Genomic DNA, 19,659 nt, shown 5'->3' with positions numbered 1-19,659 from the left:
CCATAATATACTTTGGAGTTTTTAAAACCATGGCCCATAACAAAATTGGGGGCTTGTGGGATAAAAGTCTATCTTTCGTGATTATACCTCAATTTGATTTCTCCTCATTCTTCTAAACTCTAGAGAGGAGAGGCCTAATCTGTTCAATCTCTCTTCATACGAAAAACCCCTCATCTCTGGAATCAACATAGTTAACCTCCACTACATCTGTCCTCAAATAAGGGGACCAAAACTGTGCACAATACTTCAGGTGTGGTCTCATCAACTCCTTGTATAGTTACAACAACACTTCCTTAACGTTATACACTATTCCTTTCGCTATAAATGCCAACTTCCCATGTGCTTTCTTTATTATCTCTTGTACCTACATGCTAGTTTCTTGAGACTCATGAATGAGGACCCCCAGATCCCTCTGCAATGGAGCATCCCAAAGTCTGTCCCCATTTCGATAATAAGCTGCCTTCCCATTTTTACGACCAGAACGCATTATCTCCCGCTTATCCATGTTAAACTCCATCTGCCACATTCTGGCCCACTCTTGTAACCTCTCTATTTATTTTCCGCTACTATGTTCCTTCAAACGGGACTGATTAATTTGTAAGATGCCAAGCTCCATGCAACAATTTAAGCATTGAGTACTCTGCCTTAACTTAACAACAATAGTGACAATAAGCTCATCACATTTTCACAACAACCAGGGAAATAATCTATAATTGATAGGCCAACTGAGCATCTTGAAAGTTGTCAGCTGATCAGGGAGCCAGTATGTGCAGGTAAAGCATAGGTCATGGCTGACAGAACTGATTGAATTTTTGAAGAGGTCACTCAAGTGGTTGACAGGGGAATGTAAATGAATTATGTGATTGAGAAGGCATTTTAAGGTCCCTCGACTGTATGCCCAAGCTTCAACTTGAATAGTGGACCAGCCTTTTCAGACTGAAATGAGGAGAAAATATTTTGATCATTGGGAATTCTTTACCCCAGAGAGGTATGGACGCTCAGTATTTGAAAATATTCAACACAGAATATTTCGTGCTAATTCCTTAGCACTAAAGGATTTGAGGGATATGGAGAGTGTGGAAAGATGAGGTGAGAGATCATCTATGGTCTTGTTGAATAGTGGAGTAGGCCAAGAGCCAAATGATTGACTCCAGTTCCTATTTTTTACATTTTTATATGTTCTTAAAGTTGAAGCTTGTGACTTGAAGGCAAATTACAGGTTAGGAAATTGGGTGAATGGAAGGATACAGAGAGTAGGGATAATGAGCAGGCAGTTTAATTGGCAGGATGTAACGGATGGGTGTTACACAAGGAGCTGTGTTGGATCCTCAACTGCAATAAAATCCCACCTTTCACAACTTCAGTGTTCACATAATAATAATTATGATAATCTTTATTGAAACAAGTAGGCTTATATTAACACTGCAATGAAGTTACTGTGAAAAGCCCTTAGTTGCCACATTCCAGCGCTTGTTCGGGTCCATGGAGGGAGAATTCAGAATGTGCAATTCACCTAACAAGCACGTCTTTCGGGACTTAGGGGAGGAAATCGGAGCACCCGGAAAAAACACACGCACACACGGAAAGAACGTGCAGACTCCACACAGACAGTGACCCAAGCCGGGAATCGAACCTGGGATCCTGGCGCTGTGAAGCAACCGTGCTAACCACTGTGCTACCGTGCCGCCCATATACCACGTGAAATTATCCATTTTAGATATAAGACATATGAGCAGAATTAGGCCATTTGGCCCATAGAGTCTGCTCCGCCATTCAATCATGGCTGATAAGGGGCAGAACGTAGCGCAGTGGTTAGCACTGGGACTACGACGCTGAGGACCCGGGTTCGAATCCCTGGTTCACTGTCTGTGTGGAGTTTGCACATTGTCCCCGTGTTTGCGTGGGTTTCACCCCCACAACCCAAAGATGTGCAGGTTAGGTGGATTGGCCATGCTAAATTGCCTCTTAATTGGAAAAAAATAATAATTCGGTACTCTAAATTTTTTTTAAATCATGGCTTTTATGTTTCTCAACTCCACTCTCCTGCCTTCTCCCCATAACCCCTGATTCCCTTATTAATCAATAACATATCTATCATCTTATAATAATCAGTGCAGTTTGAAGGAACATAATAGCAGAAAATGAATAGAGAGATTACGAGAGTGGGCCAGAAATTATTAAAGACACTCAGTATTCAGTAAATTTCAACGACAACCCCCCCCCCCCCCACACCTCGCTCCACCACATCTCATCCTTCTAAACTCCATTGACACAGAGTCCTCAACCGTTCCTCGTATAACAAAGTCCTTCATTCCGGGATCATTCTCGTGAACCCCCTCTCCATGGCCAGCACATCCTTCCTTAGAAACGGGGCCCAAAACTGAACTGCTCACAATATTACAAATGCGGTCTGACCAGAGCCTTACCTAGCCTCAACAGCATATCCCTGCTCTTGTATTTGGCGGGAATAATAAAAAAAAACATTTAATCTAAATGGTGAGAGATTGCAGAGCTCTGAAATGTCGTGGAATCTGAGCGTCCCTGAATCGCAAAAGATTAGAATGCAGGTACAGCAAGTAATTAGGAAAGCTAAAAGTATAACTTATTGTTTATTATGCGTGGAATTGAACATTAAAGTAGGAAGGTTATGTTTCAGTGATACAGGGCATTGGTGAGGTAACAAATGGAATACTGTGTACTGTACTGGCCTCCTTATTGCATGTAAATGCATTGGAAGCAGTTCAGAGGTTTACTGCTGGACTAATCCCTGGAATAGGAGGGCTGCTTTATAAGGAAAGGTTGGACAAGCTAGGCATGTGTCCGCTAGTGTTTAGAAGAGTAGGAGGGGGGCGGCACGGTGGCACAGTGGTTAGCATTGCTGCCTACGGCGCTGAGGACCCGGGTTCGAATCCCGGCCCTGGGTCACTGTCTGTGAGGAGTTTGCACATTCTCCCCGTGTCTGCATGGGTTTCACCCCCACAACCCAAAGATGTGCAGGTTAGGTGGATTGGCCACGTTAAATTGCCCCTTAATTGGAAAAAATGAATTGGATATTCTAAATTTATAAAAAAAAAAAAAAAAAAAGAAGAGTAGGAGGCAACTTGATTGAAACATATAAGATCCTAAAGGGTCTTGACAGGGTGGATGTGGAGAAGATATTTCTTCTTGTCAGAGAACCTGGAACTTAGGGTCATTGTTTAAAAATAAGGGATTACACATTTAAGACATAGATGAGAAAAGTTTTCTCTCAGAGCGGCATGGTGGCACAGCGGTTAGTACTGCTGCCTCACAGCGCAGGGACCAGGGTTCAAATCCGGCCTTAGGTGGAGTTTGTATGTTGTCTGCGTGGGTTTCCTCCGGGCGCTTCGGTTTCCTCCACAGTCCAAAGATGTGCAGGTTAGGTGGATTGGCCATCTAAATTTGCCCCTTAATGTCCAGGAATGTGCAGGTTAGGTTATGGGTTTACGAGGATTGGGCGGGGTGGACAGAGGAGTGGACATGGGTAGTGGCCTTTCAAAGGATCGGTGCAGACCTGATAGGCCGAATGGTTCCTTTCTGCACTGAAGGGATTCTATGAACAGAGGGGCATGAGTCTTTGAACTGTCTTTCTCAAAAAGCAGTGGAAGCAGTCTTTGATTATTTTTTTCATCTTGCATCATTGAATTTGTCTATATATGTGTTTGTGGAACCCAGCTCTTCATTCACTAATATCCACTGATATCCACCACAAGCCCACTGACTCCCACAGCTATCTGTACTACAGCTCTTCGCACCCTACACCCTGTAAGGACTCCATCCCTTTCTCTCAACTCCTTCGCCTCCGTCGCATTTGTTCCGATGATGCCACTTTCCAAAATGGTGCTTTGAAAATGTGTTCTTCCTCAACCGTGATTTCCCACCTACAGTTGTTGACAGGGGCCTCAACAATGCATAGTCCATCTCCCGCGTCACTACCCTACAAGGATAGAGTCCGCCTCGTTCTCACATTTCATCCCACCAGCCTCAATCCTCCGCCATTTTCGCCAACTCCAGCGTGATGCCACCACCAAACACCAAGCAGACTGGGTGATCGCTTTGCTGAGCATCTTTGGTCTGTGTGCATTCAGGACCCTGTAGGCTTCAATGAAGTTACTGTGAAAAGCCCCTAGTCGCCACATTCCGGCGCCTGTTTGGGGAGGATGGTATAGGAATTGAACTCGCGCTGCTGGCCTTGTTCTGCCGTGTTCTGCACCTCAAGCCAGCTATTTAGCCCACTGTGCTAAACCAGCTCCAAGGTCCACAGTTTGGACAGCAATTAAGCTTCTGTAACATTGACCATCCACCATTGCATCATCTGCTCTTCTACATTCATCCATCTCAATGGAACATATATAATTACTGCTGTCACAGACTCTTGAGGCAAATAGCTACAAATTATGTTTCAATTTCTCTCGGGAATAAAGCAGAAAGAGTGGGATTCTCCGTAGCCCAATGCCGAAATTGGGATTGGCAATCAGGCAGAGAGTAGACTACGACGCCAGATCCAGGGCCACGTGTAGTGTCAGCAGTCGGGAACCTGGCGTGCCGGCTGCGGACAGTGACCAGCGTTGCACATCATTTGGAATCTGTGCCGTTGGCTGGGGGACTTCTGCTAGGGCTGGGGGGACAGGTGGCGGAGCCATGTTTCTCGTCATGAACGGAGCAGGTCATCAGCATTGCACATGTGCGGCCCAGGTCCTGGCCATTCTCCGGATGTTTTACGCGTTTCCGTGGGTGGTTCACGCACCGCCGGTGAAATCCCTCACCGGTACCGAAATCGGTGAGGGGTTCACGTCGATTTTCCTGTCATGAACCACCCGTGGATTCTCCTTTGATGTTGACACTTAGCTGCTGGAACGGAGAATCCAGCCCAAAGTCTGTCAGAAAGTCGAGTTATAATGTATCGACCTGATCAGTTTTCTTCTATAGCTGCAATTCCAATAGTCTCAGCAGAATTGGTGCCCTAGTGCATCTTGATCATTTATGTTTATACTTGTCCGTACAGCTTTCATTTCCATTTATAACCCAATATTTTCCACACTCTTTTAAAATTGCTTTTGCTGCAAATCTTCATATCCAGATATCTATTACTGTATGGAAAACTCATTTATTCTAAGCTGTGATCTCACCACAGAACAGAGTTGGGTACAGATGCCCTCCTGTTCAATGTTCATAGTTTAAATAATTCAGCAGCATCCATATTATCAATGTCTTTCAGCATTTTAATCACTCAAAGTCAATAACCCAAGAGTATATGCTCTTTCTATGTTTTAATCCTGCTTCCAGTTGCTGTAAAGACCTGCAGACTTTTTGGTCAATATCTCAATAATAAATGAATGAATGAAAATTGCTTATTGTCACGAGTAGGCTTCAATGAAGTTACTGTGAAAAGCCCCTAGTCGCCACATTCCGGCACCTGTCCGGGGAGCCTGGTACGGGAATCGAACCGTTCTGCTGGCCTGCTTGATCTGCTTTAAAAGCCAGCGATTTAGCCCAGTGAGCTAAACCAGGTAACATTATTGTTTAAAACAATATCTTTACCTCAACTAAAATAAAACACACGGCCATAATGATTCTTTACAATTAATTTATTTTTTAACAATGGGTCAAATCACAAGGTTCCCTATTTTTTAAAAACAACTTTTGCACCCAGAATTTACATCCTTATACCAGAGAAATATTCATAGTTTGGAAAATATTTTTAAAAACAATGGACTGTGCTGCCCAATGACATGCATTACAAATTTCTGGATTATTTTGGTTAAGCACTCTACCTTCGTCCTTTAGATCCTCGTTTTTAAATATGTACACAAATGGCCTGTTTTATGTCAGGTAATTCATCCAGAACACCATTTCAACCATTTATTGCTGTTATTTTAAGTATACAGCATGGTTTCGTTTAAATGAGTTACTTTGTGCATTCATTCATTGCTTACAATTTGCAGGAGTGCTTTATGGTTTTAACATAATCGTTTGTCAACAAATTCTAATAGTGTAATAAATCAGAGTGCACTTCCACATATAGCAGAAGATAAATATATGATAAGGAGGTTCATGGTTTTATGTTTTTGAGACAAGGTTAAAGTAAGAGACATCAACAGCTTCCAGAGAGCGGAACTGAGGCAATTGAAGGTACGACTGCCGAAGATGAGGGGAAGGGAGACATGAACACATAAGAAACTGAGTCAAAGAACTGGAGATTTTGAGAGAAGGGATAGGTAGGGACGAGGCTGCTGACTCTAAGGATTGAATCTGATGTTTGCGTACGTCAGACAATCAAGGTCACAAGACATTAAATTGTCTTTTAAGACTTTATTGATAGCACTGTAAAATAGGAAGAGCAAATAATATTGACAGCTCTGGAAGCAGAAGTCCAATGGCTTCAGCAACCTCTGTCTTCTTGTGTCTGTTTGAACAGGCAGCCGCTGCTCATTTTCACTGAGCCTATTTACAAACGGGAAATGTAATTACATTATCCTTTCTACGGATCCCCTCCTAATGTTTGCGTATTTGTGGCCGACCATTTGATTTTGTTCGGATCCCAGATGAGCCCCTAATTTTTGTTACGATTCTAGACGAGAACCTTAACAATAAACTGTGAGGAAAGGATCCTTCTCTACAAGAGTGATAATACTGACCAATAGGTACCGTTTGTATTGAAACAAACTTTAATTTAAACACAGTTTTACAGTTAACAGTTCAAACAGTTCTTAAATAAAAGGGAAAAACTTTAACTTACCCTCTACACCTGCAACTACATATATATTCCAATTAAGCAGGCCAATATAATTCAAAGACCACTTATAAATAAAGTTAACAATCTATTTTCTCTGTGCAAAAACCTTGGAGAGAATCGTTGAGAAGCCAGCTGAAGACCTGTCTTGTCAGACTAAAATCCTATGGCAAACTGCAAAACTACAGATAGACCTGTCTCCACTGCTTAATTACATCATTAGGCATTATTTGGTCTCCTCCCATTAAGATGTCCCATAATCTGTTATCTAGAACAAGGAACCATCTCTCATACATTATCAATACCCCCGGGATCCTCCAAAATCAAAAGTTTTATTTTAGCCATCTATCATGAACATTTAAATGGTTAAAATCAATTATTACCTTTTATGACCCCTTAATCACAGCTTCAGCAGAATTACTGCCTGTCTGTATCTTAAACCAGGGTTTTCAATATAAAATTAAATATGCAACAATTTCTTCCATTGATCTCAAATTTCACATCCGCATTATATGATGATATTATCCAGCCAGCATCATGGAAGTTTTTAAACACTAAGGTGGAGAATTTAACATTTCAGGTATTGGAAGCCGGGGTATAACAAACGGCAGCAACGACACTGATAACGAGCAAGATGTTGGGATAGGATATGGGAATCAGAATTTTGGATGAGGGGACTTTTCTGATGGCTGGAGGGTTGAAGGCCAGCTTTAGGGTATTTACAAATGAGGTGGCCAAGGCATAGAATCATGGAATCATAAAATTTACAGTGTAGAAGGAGGCCATTCAGCCCATCGAGTCTGCACCGGCCCTTGGAAAGAGCACTCTATCCCGGTAACTCAATAACCCCACCTAACCTTTTTGGACACTAAGGGCAATTTGTCACGGCCAATCCACCTAACCCGCACATCTTTGGACTGTGGGAGGAAACCGGAGCACACGGAGGAAACCCACAAACACACGGGGAGAACATGCAGACTCCGCACAGACAGTGACCCAAGCCCTGAATCAAACCTCGGACCCTGGAGCTGTGAAGCAACTGTGCTAACCAATATGCTACTGTGCTGCCCACGTTTGAGGTTTAATCAATTGGACAGGCTGAAGTAAATGACATAGCAGAGGTGGACATAGACGCTTTTGTGGGATCTGGGTGTTGTGAAATTGGTTGGAGAATTCAAGCCTGGGTCAAGTGATGGGATGCTCCAGGGAGTGATGGAAACATGTAGAAATGCTAAATGTTGTGTGAGAGCAGGTCAACTTTGGGTACATGCATTGTTTCTGGACTGAACCCTTCACCTGAGTGGCAGCTCAGAACACTGTGAAGGATCATTGTGAAGCAGACCGAGAGGAGTGTGAATCAGGACAGGATCACTGTGAAGCAGACCGAGAGGAGTGTGAATCAGGACAGGATCACTGTGAAGCAGACCGAGAGGCGTGTGAATCAGGACAGGGTCACTGTGAAGCAGACCGAGAGGAGTGTGAATCAGGACAGGATCACTGTGAAGCAGACCGAGAGGCGTGTGAATCAGGACAGGATCATTGTGAAGCAGATTGAGAGGAGTGTGAATCAGGACAGGATCACTGTGAAGCAGACCAAGAGGAGTGTGAATCAGAGGATCACTGTGAAGCAGATTGAGAGGCGTGTGAATCAGGATAGGATCACTGTGAAGCAGATCGAGAGGAGTGTGAATCAGGACAGGATCACTGTGAAGCAGACCGAGAGGAGTGTGAATCAGGACAGGGTCACTGTGAAGCAGGCCGAGAGGAGTGTGAATCAGGACAGGGTCACTGTGAAGCAGACCAAGAGAAGTGTGAATCAGGACAGGTTCACTGTGAAGCAGACCGGGAGGAGTGTGAATCAGGACAGGTTCACTGTGAAGCAGACCAGGAGGTGTGTGAATCAAGACAGGATCACTGTGAAGCAGACCGGGTGGAGTGTGAATCAGGACAGGATCACTGTGAAGCAGACCGGGAGGAGTGTGAATCAGGACAGGATCATTGTGAAGAAGATCGAGAGTAGTGTGCAGCAGTACAGAATCACTGTGAAGCAGACCGAGAGGTGAGTGCATTATGACAGGATCACTGTGAAGCAGACCGAGAGGAGTGTGAATCAGGATAGGATCACTGTGAAGCAGATCGAGAGGAGTGTACAGCAGGACAGAATCACTGTGAAGCAGATCGAGAGGAGTGTGAATCAGGACAGGATCACTGTGAAGCAGATCGAGAGGAGTGTACAGCAGGACAGAATCACTGTGAAGCAGACCGAGAGGAGTGTACAGCAGGACAGAATCACTGTGAAGCAGACCGAGAGGAGTGTACAGCAGGACAGAATCACTGTGAAGCAGACCGAGAGGAGTGTACAGCAGGACAGAATCACTGTGAAGCAGACCGAGAGGAGTGTACAGCAGGACAGAATCACTGTGAAGCAGATCGAGAGGAGTGTACAGCAGGACAGAATCACTGTGAAGCAGATCGAGAGTAGTGTGAATCAGGACAGGATCACTGTGAAGCAGATCGAGAGGAGTGTGCAGCAGGACAGGATCACTGTGAAGCAGATCAAGAGGAGTGTACAGCAGGACAGGATCACTGTGAAGCAGACCGAGAGGTGAGTGCATTATGACAGGATCACTGTGAAGCAGATCGAGAGGAGTGTGAATCAGGACAGGATCACTGTGAAGCAGAACGAGAGGAGTGTGAATCAGGACAGGATCACTGTGAAGCAGATCGAGAGGAGTGTGCAGCAGGGCAGGATCACTCTGAAGCAGATCGAGAGTAGTGTGAATCAGGGCAGTGTGGTGATATGCATCACTGTAAATACACAAGGAGTTAATGTAAACACTAGAAAGAGCATCAGAGACATCATGACATGCAGACATACAGCTAATGAACACATAGGGCGGGATTCTCCAACCCCCCACCGGGTCAGAGAATCGCCGGGGGGCAGCATGGATCCCGCCCCAGCCGGCTCCCGAGATCTCCGGCACCGGTCGGCGGCTGCTCGCAGCGGCTCCCCCCGGCGATTCACCGGCCCATGAAGAGCCGTAGTCCCGCTGGTTCTTTGCCAGCCCGCCGGCGTAAATTATACTAAGTCCCTCACCGGCAGGACCTGGCGGCGCGGGCGGGCTCCGGGGTCCTGGGGGGACGCAGGGCGATCTGGCCCCCGGGGGGTGCCCCCACGGTGGCTTGGCCCATGATCAGGGCCCACCGATCCGCGGGCAGGCCTTTGCCGAGGGCGCACTCTTTTCCTACGCATCGACCGTGTCAGCCTCCGCGATGGCCGATGCGTAGTTGAACCCCCGCCTGTGCATGCACGGGGATAACGTCAGCAGCCGCTGATGCTCCCGTGCATGCGCAGACCCGTGCCGGCCGGCGGAGTACTTTCGGCCCCAGCTGGTGTGGCGCCAAAGGCCTACCAGCCGGCCGGCGGGGCACAAACCACTCTGGCGCCAGCCTAGCCCCTGAAGGTGCGGCGGATTCTGCACCTTTGAGGCGGGCCGATGCTGGAGTAGTCCCGCCGGGTACGGGAGAATCCTGCCAATGGGACACAACCAATGGGCAGTCAAGACACTCCGAGGTGACACTACCACAAGGGGCAAACCATATAAAAGGACAGTGCACACATAGAACATAGAACATAGAACATAGAACATAGAACGGTACAGCACAGAACAGGCCCTTCGGCCCTCGATGTTGTGCCGAGCAATGATCACCCTACTTAAACCCACGTAACCCGTATACCCGTAACCCAACAACCCCCCCATTAACCTTACACTACGGGCAATTTAGCATGGCCAATCCACCTAACCCGCACATCTTTGGACTGTGGGAGGAAACCGGAGCACCCGGAGGAAACCCACGCACACACGGGGAGGACGTGCAGACTCCACACAGACAGTGACCCAGCCGGGAATCGAACCTGGACCCTGGAGCTGTGAAGCATTGATGCTAACCACCATGCTACCGTGAGGCCCCATGCACCGCGATTCTCCGCCCCCCCCACGCCGGGTGGGAGAATAGCGGGAGGGCCTCCCGACATTTTTCATGCCCTCCTGCTATTCTCCCCCCCCCCCCCACGCGACCCATGCCACGAACCGCCGCTCGCCGATTCTCCGAGGCCGATGGGCCGAGCAGCCGGGCCTTCACGCCCGTTTCAACACGGCAGCAAACACACCTGCTCGCTGCTGTCGTGAAACGGGCACCAGATGCCCGCTTGGGGCATCTGGGGGCCCGATTGGCAAGGCAGTACCACGGCCGTGCCAAAGGGGGTATAGGCCCGCGATCGGTGCCCACGTAACGGATGCTCTCTTTTCCCTCCACCGCCCCGCAAGATCAAACCGCCACATTTTGCGGGGCGGCTGAGGGAAAAGACTCCAACTGCGCATGCGCGGGTTGGCGTTGTCCAACCTGCGCATGCGCGGCCGACATCATCGGCCGCGTCAGCCGGCGCGACGCTTGACGTGCGGCCTTGATGACCGTCGTCAAGGCCGTGCCGCCATGACGCACGGGCCGCGCTCCTAGCCCCGGGGGTGAGAATTGGCCCCGGAAGTGGGCGTGAAGGCTGCCGTGGGTCACAGCCTTTACGATTCTCCACATTCTCCGCATTTGCGGAGAACCTCGCCCATGATCTTTTTCTTTCCACAGGCGACACCAAGAGAGACAGGGGCAGATCGGAAGCATCACACTCGCCACATGTCTTAGAGCAGACTGTTTAGTTCGTCTGAAGTACTGTAGCAAGATTAGCAGGAGAGTCGAACTCAAGTAGGAGAATTGTTGACTGTTCAATAAATGTGTTAAACCTATCTCCAAGTCTGAACCTTCCTTTGTCAGAGCATACATCAAGGAAGCAGTTTATGCTACATGAAGAAATATAACACAACAGGCAGGATCATTGTGAAGCAGACCAGAAGGAATGTGCTGCAGGACAGGATCATTGTGAAGCAGACCGGGAGGAATGTGAATCAGAACAGGATTACTGAAGTAGATCAGGAGGAGTGTTCTGCAGGACAGGATCATTGTGAAGGCAGATCGGAGGGAGTGTGAATCAGGACAGGATCACTGTGAAGCAGATCGGGAGGAGTGTGAATCAGGACAGGATCACTGTGAAGCAGATCGGAAGGAGTGTGAATCAGGAAGGATCACTGAACTAGTCCAGGAGGAGTGTGAATCAGGAAGGATCACTGTGAAACAGACCAGGAGGAGTGTGCAGCAGGATAAGATCACTCTGAAGCAAATCAAGAGGACATTGTGCTGCAGGACAGGATCAATGTGAAGCAGACCAGGAGAAGTGTGAATCAGGATAAGATCACTGTGAAGCAGAGCGAGAGGACTGTGAGATTCTGTGCTGGAGGACAGGATCACTGTGAAACAGAGCGAGAGGAGTGTGAAGTAGGACGGGAGGAGTGTGAGGCAGATGGGATCATTGTGAAGCAGACAGGGAGGAGTGTGAAGCAGGTCTGGATCACTGTGAAGCAGACCAGGTGGCGTGTGAATGAGGACAGGATCACTGCAAAGCAGACTGGGAGGAATGTGAATCGGGACAGGAAAAAAGAAAATAAAACTCATACAGAACGGGAATATAATGAGTTGTTTGGCTGATGAGTATTGTAATTTGTTTCCCTTTCCCCAAATTTAGGAAGTCAGTCCTAGAAGCTGGGAAATTTAGAATGTCAATATTTTTGATAATAAGAGTGTAAAGCATTTCAATTAACTGACTCCGCTAAGTGCAAGAATCCCCTAAGTGCATCTTCCTCGCCAACCAGTATTCAGTTCTGAATGCTAATGAATATGATGCCTCAAGTTGGTGATGCATCTAAAGCCAAGCCCATGACACCACAGTTGGCTCAGCTGTACCAAAAAGACTGGAAGCGCCATGCTGATATGAAATTAAATAGTGAGGGAAACAGACAAGCATTTCTACAGCCAGATATTTTGAGTCCCTGTGCCAGGCATAAGGATGCCATTGAATGGCTGCAGAGCACCCTGATGGGGGAGAGTGAACAGCCAGTTGTCGTGGTCCACATTGGAGTTCCTGCAGTCAAAGTTTATTGGAAATTAGCAAACGGGACCTCAAAAGTAATAATTTCCAGATTGCTCCCTGTAGAGCAGATGAACCTGTGGCTGGAAATGTGGAACACAAAGGAGGGCTTTAGATTCTTGGGAGATCGGATTTAGTTTTATGGGAGATTAATCCTATACCATATGGACAGATTGCACCTAAAGAGAGGCAGGAGCAATTTCCTTGCAGGGTGATTTGCTAGTGCTATAGGGCACTTGGCAGGGGTGTGGGAACCAGGAGGTAATACTAAAGAAGGATACTTGTCTCACTAAGAGGTCTGGAGGCCTGTGAGGTTGAACATAAGAATTTATTGTTAACACACAGTTATACACACATCACCAAAGTATAGGCCCGACTAGTACCAACTAGGTTCTATCTTCATTCTGAAGTCACTCCAGACTCTTTTCACACACAGACACATGATAAAGTGTCATGTGACTCTTTACGTCATAAAGTGGGTAGCACTGTTTCCTTCGTCCCACATTAATCCTTACTAACCAGAACATATTTTACTACATCCCCCAAATGTATTTACAATATGATATTTCTATGCAACCCGTTCCCCCCCCCCCCCCCCCCCCCCCCCCCCCAAAGTCTCTGACTTTACACATTGATATGGTCTGGAGGCTGTACAGCTCTTTAAGATCCAATTTTCTACCCATTTAGAGTCTCAGATGCTTCAGGCAGACTTTGTTGGTTAGGAATTGAAATTGTAGGACATGGTGATTCAGATGCTCGGGTTTCAACGTCTGCTTTGTTTCTTACGCTCTTTAATATTACGCTTTTTTCTGTCGATCATCCATCTTCTTTGATCAGATCCCGGGGGATTTTCCCACTTCCTCTGGAGGGAATGTTCACTCCGTTCATTCATAGAATGGACTTGGGTTTTCTTTATCTGTCGGGTCCGCCATGATCTTGCTGGAAGTTGATGTTTCAGAAATGGAACATTCATTTCCGCTTATTTCACAATTGTAGCCAAATATTTTTTTACTCTCGTATTTTTCAGTTCCCGTTTCAAGCTGATTACATACATATAGAAACGTAGAACATACAGGGCAGAAGGAGGCCATTCAGCCCATCGAGTCTGCACCGACCCACTTAAGCCCTCACTTCCACCCTATCCCCGTAACCCAATAACCCCATCTAACCTTTTTGGTCACTAAGGGCAATTTATCATGGCCAATCCATCTAACCTGCATGTCTTTGGACTGTGGGACGAAACCAGAGCACCCGGAGGAAACCCACGCAGACACGGGGAGAACGTACAGACTCCGCACAGACAGTGACCCAGCAGGGAATCGAACCTGGGACCCTGGCGCTGTGAAGCCACAGTGTTATCCACTTGTGCTACTGTGCTGCCCGATTAATCTTTTCATTCAGCTCAGCAACTACTCTGGGAGTTCAGTTATCTTTGGTTTAGAGTTATCTGAGGAACTTAGATAGCGGAGGAGGAGGTGGACCCGGACCCTTTGGTGGCGATATTTGGGGTTTCAGAGACGCCGGAGCTCATGGAGAGGAGGAAGGCCGATGTCATGGCCTTCGCCTCTCTGATTGCACAGCGGTGAATTTTGCTGGAGTGGCGGTCGGCATCGCCACCGGGGGTAGCGGTTTGGTAGGGTGACCTGTACGACTTCCTGCGGTTAGAGAAGATAAAGTATGAGTTAAGGGGCTCTGCAGGGGGGTTTTGAGGAAAGGTGGGGGATGTTTGTGACCTTGTTTGAGGGGCTGTTCATTGCAGGGGTGCAGGGGGGGGGTGAAAAAGGGGAAAAATCTGTACAGTTTGTATAGTTGATTGTTGGGAAGTATGTTTCCCAGGTGTTTATTTGCTGTAACCTGTTTTGATACATGTTTGTAATAAAATACATTTTTAAAAGAAAATCTGAGGAACCTACACCTCACACTGCAGCAGTGTGAGAAGGTAGCTCACCACCACCTTCTCAAGTGTAACTATGGATGGGCAATAAACACTGGCCTAGCCAGCAATGCCCGCATCCCGTAAATGAATAAGTAAAAAAAAACAATAGCTGTTTCTTTCCTCTTCACTAAACTCTTTGGCTCGTGCACTTCATTACACTGGCATGGTCTGTGACCATCTTGTATTTTGCTCGGGTATTGTCAACCATGCTGTGGGGGTCTCCTTGTCCTTTTAACGTTACACTGAGGGTGTCCTGGACCTTTTTTCACGGTCTGCACTCTCCACAACTTGGAGTTTAAAATACTTGTCAAAGGCTTTTAATATCTCACCAAATGTGGTTAAGGATTCATCTATATCTTACCTGATGATTACTTTCCAACAATTTCATGATAAGTACAGGAATGTATTCATTTGCACTTTTCTGATTTCCTCTTTAATCCAATCCTGACATACTCTTGTAATCTAAAAATGTTCTTCCCCATGACGCCCCATTTTGCATCTGGCTTGGCCCTTCTATGAGCTCAAATTCGTCTGGTACTTTCAATCCATGGTTGTTTTTTCACAACAGGGGAGTACGGCCTTAAATGTTTTTTTCAGGCTGCCACCTCAGTAACTGCTTTTAATCTCTTCTTCGCATGCTTGTAAGGTTTCAGAGGTCTTCCATTGTGATCTCAGATTCATCCTTAAAACTTTGTGATTCTGCAGGAAATCTTTTAAGCTGAATGTTTTGTCCTGTTATTTGCTTCTCTTAACTTGGGAAATCAGTTTGAAGGCGATCTTTTTGCTCTTCTGCTTAAAGAATTGTTCATCATCTATTTGAGCCCATATTCCAGACGTCACGTGGAATGGCATCAGTTCCGAACCCAGCTGCAGTGTTCTTCCAGCTGTGGCTGGTTAAACTATCAGTATGCTCTGCCTAATTAGCACCATTATTCTTTTTACAAAGTTAATTCAATCTTTTAATGAATTTTGCTCACCTCTTTTGCGATCTGGTTAGGTCCCTTGACTCTGTGATCAACAGGGTTAGTTTTTGCTTACCCTTTTGTGATCTGGTCAGGGTCCTTTGAACCTGTGTTCAAACAGGTCTGGAAATACACCTCCGTGAGCTCTGTTGGCTTCCTTCTCAGTTGTACCACGGATCATTCTTCTGCCCTTCAACCTCCATGACTGCAATGGAATTTGTAAAGCTATCTCCAGCTGCGTCTTCAGATTAGGCGCCCTTCGCTCAAATCAGGCTGCAATTACTTTACTTTTTAATTCTCTGGGATTTCGAGATCCTTCAACCTGCTGCCACCATATTGTTTGGTGTCCAACTCAGAGGTCAAAAGGCTTCTGTGGTTGAACATAAACTATTTATTGTTAACTTTACATATATTTATGAGGTGTAACCGGAACTGAGTGCTATTTTCATGCCGACTTCTCTCAGACTCTTTCTTTACACACTCTACTATCATGTGACTCTTGTCATGTGAGAGTACCTTTAAGAAATGGGTGTGTATATAAATATCTGTAGTGAGAATACCTTTAATAAATGGGTGTTTATTACTGCAGTGATGTCAGAGATTGGGTGGAGCTGGCTGTCTGTCAGCTTTTTACTTTCGCTTTAGGCTTTTTGCTGCAGGGTGTGTTTTAGTTTCATTTTAGTTTTGGAGAAGCTGCAATCACAGCAAGATGTGTGAATTTCTACAATCTTATGAATGTTCATTTGGTGTTTTCAAAGTGGTAACTGCTCTCAGTAGTGAATTTAAATATGATCTCTGTGTTAAAAGGGATCGTTTGTCTTATGGATGTTAATAAGAAAAGATTAAGAATGACATATAGAGTACTGTATTCTTTGGGGATTTATTGGTGTTGATAGTTGTTAAGGTGTTTTCTGTGGGTTTATAAAGTGTTAACTGGTTTCATAAATAAACATTGTTTTAATTTAAAAGTACTGTAGATCTCTGTTTGCACCACACCTATAGAGTGGGCCGTGTGCTCCCCATAACCACAATCTATTAAAAGTTGTGGGTCAGGTGAACATGATACACTTTGGGGTTCTCTAGACCCTGGTCCATAACACTCTCTACATCATAATGTGGGCGATACTATTTTCCCTAGTTCGATTATGGAGGTAGGGAGGGACCTATTTGAAAACAAGGATGAGAATTAAAACAGGGCTATTGATTAACAAGAAGATTACTAACCTAGGTCAGCGAGCACAGTAGTACTGGGCGAATAGGACACGATGCGAATTAGGATATGGGCAGCAGAGCTTCAGGTGCTATTAATTATGTATGCTGATGACAGTGAGCTTAAATGTGCTTTGCTTTCTGCTCTGTAAAGAATCTAATATTTTTACTTTTTCTGTTGTTTAAACAAACTGTCTGTTGTTCTGTTCATTCCACCAGTTTTATTGATGCACAGGCACGTTTCTCAGATTGTGAACAGTAGAGTTAACCTCATTGTGCATACTTAATTAATAACACTGCAAGCTGCGAACACAATTTTAATTTTAAAATGTATTTTTAACTGGGAAGAAAACCCCTCCTTAATGAGTGCATCCATGGTGGGTTTTATTTGTTCTGCCCTGCTGCCAATCTCAAAATGACCACCAGATGGCGGTGGAACAGCACCTTGGCATCGTTTTCCCCTGCTTCCCTCTGCCATTAACAGGAAGAATTATTGTAAAAAATGCTGACCCGTCGTTCAATAATAACAGCACCTACTCCAAACCTTGATGCAACAGTGAATTTGATTTGATTTGTTGGATTTATGGAGGACATCACTAGTTTAAAGAGCTCCGCAATGGGAAACTGCAACTTTATTTTACTTTCATGCAGTTACCATTTTTGTCAGTGCACGTGACTTAATTTATGAACAGAAGAAAAATATTTTACTGCTGTTTTAGCAAAATGCTTCCTGTCCTGACTCTTGAGTCCATCTGTCAAAAGGCAGAGGTGGAAGAAACCAGCAAATGAGCCTCCTGAAATAGACACGCATTAACAAGATATTATTTTCGTCAGATTAACATACCAGATAACATACCAGTAATTATCCTTCGGCAGGCATTGCCATTAAACACTAATTCCCACAGGAGTTGCCTCTGCAGGTCTGTAAACCCACCACGCGTTGGCATACTTGATGCCAGTGTAGAATTATATTCTACGTAGCATTATAATTATAACACAGACAATGGCTGTGCCAACAGGCTTGTCTTTGATTAAGCAAGACTAATTCCACTGGAAGTGCTTGGGTTCTCTGGCAGCTGTGCAGAAAATAACAAAACACCAAAAGGTGTACACATCCCTGTCAAAATAATAGAGTTGTGCATTTATAGATTTCGTTTAGAGGTTACTAGGATCTGGCCGCCTGGAAAAAAAAATCAACTGAATTAAAACCAGTCAAATGTGGTTACAAAAAAGCTGAATAAAAAGGTTAAGTGGATTGGCCATACTAAATTGCCCCTTAGTATCCAAATGGTTAGGTTGGATTAGGGGGATGGGGTGAGGGTGTGGGCCTGGAGGGTCGGTGTAGACTCGATGAGCCAAGTGGCCTCCTGCCTTGTAGGGACCCTATGATTCTAAAGGAGGGTAGGTTTTTTATTTATTCTTTCATGGGATGTAACCATCATTGATAATCATAGAATTTACAGTGAAGGAGGCCATTCGGCCCATCGGGTCTGCACCGACCCCTGGAAAGAGCACCCTACTGAAGCCTACACCTCCACCCTATCCCCGTAACCCCACCTAACCTTTTGGACCCTGAGGGGCAATTTAGCATGGCTAATCCACCTAACCTGCACATTTTAGGACTGTGGGGCGAAACCGATGCAGACACGGGGAGACAGTGTGCAGACAGTCACCCGAGGCTGGAATTGAACATGGGACCCTGGAGCTAACCACTGTGCCACTGTGCCGCCCCAGCATTTGTTGCCCATTCCAAATTGCCCTCGAGGAGGTGGTGGCGAGCCGCCTTTTTGAATGGCTGCAGTCCATTAGGTCAGGGAGGCAGTTCGCGGAGGGGGACTTGCAGGCGGTGGCGGCCCCATGCGCCAGTCGCCCTTCTGAGTGGTAGAGGTTGCGGGTTGGCAAGGTGCTGTCAAAGGAGGCCTAGCGAGTTGCTGCGGTGCAGCCTGTAGATGGTGCATACCTGCTGCTGCTGGTCAGCGGTGAAGGGAGTGAATGTTTGGGGAAGGAGCGACAATCAACATCATTGAACATCACAAGGGCTATACATTATTTCCTCTGTCAAAATGAATTGACTTTAATTTGATAAGAGGTATCTTTTTTGGATTCCGCACTAAATTGTCATATGATGGTCGGCATTTTCATCGGCAACAGCATAATTTTCTCCCTCCTCTTCTGAAGGTGCAGGAATGCAGTTCCACAGAATTCATTTACCCTCTGATATTTACGACGGAATGTCTATTGACTAAATACTCTGCAACTCACACGTGCAATAACAAAAATAAATGCTCTTTTTAAAATCCCAGATGTTTTGTAAAAACAGTTGCATGAAGATCCTAACAAGTATATTCCTTTCCAATAATAATTATGGAAATTGGGAAATCTAGCATTGCCACAATAGCACTGAAACAGCAGCAATGCAAATAGGTCAATGTAACAATAATAATCTTTATTGGCACAAGTAGGCTTACATTAACACTGCAATGAAGTTACTGTGAAAAGCCCCTAGTCGCCACATTCCGGCGCCTGTTCGGATACACGGAGGGAGAATTCAGACTGTCCAAATTACCTAACAGCACGTCTTTCGGGACTTGTGGGAGGAAACCGGAGCACCCGGAGGAAACCATGCAGACATGGGAGAGTTGTGTCACAGACTAGTCAGGCAAGAGCCTAACATAGTCGTACTCCCAAACCATTCCTCAACCAATGTCTCCAGTATCTCCATCACCATCCCTGGGTTCATCCAGTCTCATCAGCAGGACAGATCTGC

Source organism: Scyliorhinus canicula, chromosome 13, assembly GCF_902713615.1.
Source record: "Scyliorhinus canicula chromosome 13, sScyCan1.1, whole genome shotgun sequence".
Lineage (NCBI taxonomy): Eukaryota > Metazoa > Chordata > Chondrichthyes > Carcharhiniformes > Scyliorhinidae > Scyliorhinus > Scyliorhinus canicula.
The sequence above is the reverse complement of the archived record's forward strand: the minus strand, read 5'-3'. Positions refer to the sequence as shown.